Source organism: Heteronotia binoei, chromosome 18 (assembly GCF_032191835.1).
Source record: "Heteronotia binoei isolate CCM8104 ecotype False Entrance Well chromosome 18, APGP_CSIRO_Hbin_v1, whole genome shotgun sequence".
NCBI lineage: Eukaryota > Metazoa > Chordata > Lepidosauria > Squamata > Gekkonidae > Heteronotia > Heteronotia binoei.
This window is the reverse complement of record NC_083240.1, coordinates 35,165,979-35,172,024: the sequence shown is the minus strand read 5'-3', so window position 1 is coordinate 35,172,024 and position 6,046 is coordinate 35,165,979.

Genomic DNA, 6,046 nt, shown 5'->3' with positions numbered 1-6,046 from the left:
GAAAAAACACTAATAAACCGATACAAAATATTATTCACAACTTTGAACCAATAAACCGATACAAAATATTATTCACAACTTTGTTCTGTGTCTTCGTACAACAGAGAATAGTACAACTGTACCTCAAAGAGTCTCTGGTTCAATTTTATACAAAGGCAAATAGTACATACGAATACAAAAATCACCATACAAATCATGGAAGCAGCTTTCTGTCCACAATTTATATATCAGCAATCTAGGCTCTCACCAACCTTCTAGACATGCAGTTGCTAGCAAAGTCCCTAGATCACAAATAAAGGGTGCAAAGAAAACTTCCACAGTCCAAAAATGTCAGTATTGCCAACTGGTGTGCAGAGCAACTCAACAACATGCATGGAGTAGGTGGACACACCATCTAAGCAAAGTAGGTTAGGGAGTCACATAACTAGTTAGCATGCCAGAGTCTCGTTCGTTATTGGAATTAACCAGACAAATTGCAGTTTTCTGCCCTCCTGGCAGTTATCTCAATGAGCCCAAGGAGCGAGACAAAAGACTTCCTTCCATATGATTAATAAATGGGGCAAGAGTGTTCATTGGCTTCCCTGGAGACGACAATGTGGCCAAGTACCAAAGAGAGGACAGAACTGTGTTAAAGAACTCGTGGCTCAAAAGCAAAAAATTAATGTGAGCAAAGCCATTCACCATGCTCTTTGCTAGAGAAGTGACTAAAGGGGATGCGTCAATTGAATTCAACTTCTTGAGGGTTCCTGATTTGAGGGGGAGGGGGTTGTACAGAATCATGGTCTTGAACCCAGGAGCTACAGTAGGCAACTGTTAATAAGTACCAGGCCTCATGATTCACTTTACCAGACACTTGTGTGCTATAAAATAACAAAGTAAGAATTATCACAGTGCCTCACAGCATGCAGTGCCTCAGGTTGGAATGGGATGGGACGGGGTCCCCTACATTTTGGCACGCGGGGGCCACGTTAGAGTGCCCAATGCCTAAAGAGGGCTGCATCTTAAAACGTAACAAAAATATTAACCTACCTATTTAGATCAAAAGGAAACAATCAGATGTCAATGAAGAAAGGTTAACTTGAATATAATCCATTTTGGAACAATAGTGTCAGATCCTAGCTGCACATGCTTACCTAGTCAGTGTGATTTTTGTGACTGTTTCCTGTAAGCCAAAGCATTAATGTTCAAGTCAAGGTTTGTGACAGACATCCTTAAAATGGCATGTAAATGTTCACCTGTAAGTCTTGTAAATCCCTAAACACTGGGATTTCACAAATTTCATCTTGGAAAAAGTTTGTTCACAGAAGAAGAAGAAGATATTGGATTTATATCCCGCCCTACACTTCGAAGAGTCTCAGAGCGGCTCACAATCTCCTTTACCTTCCTCCCCCACAACAGACACCCTGTGAGGTAGATGAAGATATTGGATTTGTATCCCGCCCTCCACTCCGAAGAGTCTCAGAGCGGCTCACAATCTCCTTTACCTTCCTTCCCCACCACAATAGACACCCTGTGAGGTGGGTGGGGCTGAGAGGGCTCTCACAGCAGCTGCCCTGTCAAGGACAATCTCTGCCAGAGCTATGGCTGACCCAAGGCCATGCTAGCAGGTGCAAGTGGAGGAGTGGGGAATCAAACCCGGTTCTCCCAGATAAGAGTCTGCACACTTAACCACTACCCCATACTGGCTCTCCAGATGTATGTGGTGCTAAAGAATGTGAACATGCCTGCAGCAAATTTCTTTAGGTTGATAAATATACCAGATAACCCACACTTGAAATCTAACTATCTTCTTTGTAAATGACCCTGAGATGATCATTGGCTTGCAAATCAATTAGTTCCATCTGAAAAGTTTCTTGCATCTCCTGATGCTACTTCAAATGGGTTCTGAAACGTTCTTATTTCCTTTCTGTGCTTATGGCAACCTAGTGAATCTGTTCTGGAATTCTACCTGCAACAGGTTCAGTGCTTTGATGTGTCTTTCAATATTGGATTGTAAATTCCCATCCTCCTCAGATTTTAGTTCACTGCAACATGAGAAGTTTGAAAAATTTCTTCCACCAAATTGCTTCACAAAAACATTTCGTTTTGCTTCAAAAGTTTTCAATTCAGAATACATGTCACACACAAGCTTTCCTTCTCCTTGCAACCTTAGATTATATGAGTTCCGAAGCTCGGTGATCAGTTAAGAAAGCCAAATCAAAAATCCATCCAGGGTCAGAAAGTACTTCTTGACCTTTTTCTGATGAAAAAAGACATCGATGCATGATGAAGACTGAAAAAAACATTTGGAGCCTGAAAAAATGTTTGAGGACTTTGTCCCTGCTAAGCCACCTGACTTCCATATGGTGCAATACATCTCCATATTCTGCATTTATTGCTGAAAGAAAGTTTTGAAACTGATGATGAGTAGGCTGTGATTCCTGTTGTAATTAATACTGGATACAATATGCATCGCACTTTCCCACTGAAGAATCTTACTACACAAGCCTTGTTGACAGATTATGCAGTGAAATTGCACGGGAAGTCTATCGATTAATTTTATTTTTTGTGTAAAAACAATTTATTGTATTGTAATATACGGTATCCACATATCATCATTTATCATTAAATGTTAATACACATATATAACTTTTTCTCCCCACCCCTCCCATTTTATGACCCCCCAGCAGTGCATGCCTCTTAACAAATGTCCCCATATTGTTATTTAATCTTACTTGTTAAAAGGTAATAAACTCTATCAAAGAATTTTTTTTCGAAAAAACCCCACAAAACCCAGAAGTTCTAATAATAATCCATCACCATATCAGTTCTTCTTCATTATTAGAAATAGAAAAACAAAAACAAATATTATCCATTAATCCAGTAGTCCATTAACTATAATCCATATATTGTTTCTTTGAAAGTTAACCATTATCAAAAATCACCAGATGTTCTTTAACATTCTATTGTTTTTCTATATATTTTTTAAAATTTTCTCCAGTCATTTTTGAAGTTCTCTAAATCTTTCTCTTTTAAGATTCTTGTAAGTTTGTCCATTTCACTCCAATACATAACTTTCAAAGTCCATTCCCATACTTCTGGTATTTTATCTTGTTTCCACATTTGCGCATATAAAATCCGTGCAGATTATCGTTCTATCTTTCTTTTGGAATTTTTCCATATGTAATCCCAACAAGAAAATATCAGGTGCCTTCTTAACGTTATAGCCTGTATTGATTAATTTTAGTCAGGGCTTTTTTTGTAGCAGGAACTCCTTTGCATATTAGGCCACGCCCCCCCAATGCAACCAGTCCTCCTGGAGCTTATAATAGGCCCTGTACTAAGAGCCCTGTAAGCTCTTGGAAGATTGGCCACATCAGAGGTGTGTGGCCTAATATGCAAAGGAGCTCCTGCTACAGAAAAAGCCCTGATTTTAGTATCTCTTCATGGATTCTTGCAACTACACCAGCTTTACTTCCCACCATATTTCTTGCACCGTCAGCTGTGATGCTTTTCAATTTATCCCAACTCAGACCGAGATTTGCTACTCATTTACATGCCTTCAAGAATGTTTTCTGCAGTTGTAGTGCCTTTCAAATTCTGCAGTGCACACAACTCTTCTGTCATTCTGAAGCTGAAATCTCTCCTCCTGATAAATAGTAGTAGTTAGCAGCAATGTTCCCTCTAAGCTTCAGAGTCTTGTGAGCAAAAATTCTACTTTGTGGGCTGCTGGTATTAAAGTTGTGAGCTGCTACAGAAATTATTGTGCTCTGGGGCCATTTTTCCTGAGTTAAGACAAAAATGTGTGAGCTGGAGGTTAAGCTGTGAGCTAGCTCATGCTAACTCAGCTTAGAGGGAACACTGGTTGGCAGTATCTATAATATTATTGCTCTCATCTAGTGCCAAAGCGGGGAGGGGGGGGGGGTGTCAACCATTTTTGCCTTGACAATCAGTGACATGGGCAGCTCTTCTTTTTTTTTTTCAACACATCTGTAGATGCAGATAAACTGAAAAAACTAACACAAGATACCTTATCAGGGCACATTTCCTCCATTACTTTAGCCACACACTTTTAGCCAAATTCACCATCAGTGAATAGCTCTCAGCAATTCATTTAGTAACATGTTATTTGGCCCTCACAGTAGACAGATTCTCACCATGCTTCCTCAAACAATATTGCTTCAAAAATTATTTTTTAAAAAATTAATTTTTAAAGATAATTGTTCACTCGCTCCTCTCCTTGATATATTGAGTAGCTCTTGTGACAGGATTCAAAGTGCCTTTTAATGATGTACTCCTTTAATACCGAGACAATTTCAAGACATCAGGCAAACTGCTTTATCCTTGTTGAAAACAAAGTATTCAATAGTCCATTTGTCATCAAAGACACAGTGCCCATCTGCAATTTTTTGTTTCTTCAAAACAGCACTTTCTTTTGCAGACTTTCAGAATTTTTAGAGAAGCAGTTCCAGACTTTCAATATTATCCTTGAATAAATAAAAATATGGGAAGTAAAGTTTCAGGAGCCTAACAGGGTTGCCAAGTCCAATTCAAGAAATATCTAGGGACTTTGGGGGTAGACCCAGGAGACATTGGGGGTGGAGCTAGGAGCAAGGATGTGACAAGCATAATTGAACTCCAAAGGGAGTTCTGGTCATCACATTGAAAGGGACCACACATCTTTCAAATGCCTTCCTTCCATAGGAAATAATGGATAGGGGCACCTTCTTTTGGGGTTCATAGAATTGGACCCCCTGGTCCAATCTTTTTGAAACTTGGGAGGCATTTTGGGGAGATGCACTGGATGCTATGCTGAAAATTTGGGGCCTCTACCTCAGAAAACAGCCCCCCCCCAAGCCCCCAGATAACCATGGATCAATTTGCCATTATTTTCTATGGGGATGTCTCCATAGGGAATAATGGAGTTCCCAGCAGACATTTCCCTCCCCTCCCCCCCGCTTTCTGATGACCCTGAAGCAGGGGGAGGGCCTCCAAAGTGGGGGATCCCCTGCCCCCACCTGGGGATTGGCAACCCTAGCCTAACTCTCCCCTTTCCCATCAAATCCACCCCACCCCAGGTGCTATTAGAAGGCATTTCATTTTGACCATGGCAAAGAGACCCGTGCTTTCCTATTCACTACATGACTGGGCCATATGCACAGAATTTTTTTAATGGATTATGGCTCTGACCTACCAGTAAGCAGCACCGGATTAAACTCTGTGGAGACTCCTAGGCAATTGAAATCTTGGGAAGGCCCTTGCAAATTATCTCAGAGTCTGAGCGCCCACCCCGCTGCCCATGGACCCTGCTGCAGCCACCTTCTTAAAAGCCCCTTTGACAAAGCTGTGGGGGAGAGGCAGAGAGAGGCAAACTTGGCAACACCACCAGCAGCAGCCACACCAGGCATGTTGGGCAAAGAGCGGTTCAGTTGCTGGCTGTGTGTGCAGGCTGGGAGAGCTGCAAGCAGGGGGGAAACCGTGGAGAGAAGCCAGCCCGGGGCCCCTAAAGGCCTGAGGGCCCATAGGCTAGTGTCTACTTGGCCTAATTATTAATCCAGCTCTGACCAGTAGGGTTGCCAGGTCTGACGCAGGAAATATCTGGGGGGTTTGGAGGTGGAGCCAGGAGACTGGGGGTGGAGCCAGGAGCAAGATTGTGAGAAGCATGATTGAACTTTGAAGGGAGTTCTGGCCATCACATTTAAAGGGACTGCACAGCTTTTAAATGCCTTCCCTCCTTTGGAAATAATAGAGGATGGGGACATCTTCTTTTGGGGCACATAGAATTGGACATCTCCAGTACCCGTTCACAGAGCTGCTTTATCTGCCTTACACGTATATATAGCCTTCAACACGGTAACGAATGGAGCAAAGGAGTGAAAAACTGGAGTGGTATGGGTATCTGTGCTTTGCTGGCTAGTAAAGCTCCCAGGGCAGCCAAAATGCTAGTATGGAGGATAAGATCAAGAGGGGGTTGACAGAAAGAACCATGGAGACCAGAAGAAACGATGTTGCAGTTGTGTTTTTTGCAAGAAAACAACAGGAAGAAAAACAATAGGTGGTGCCTCCT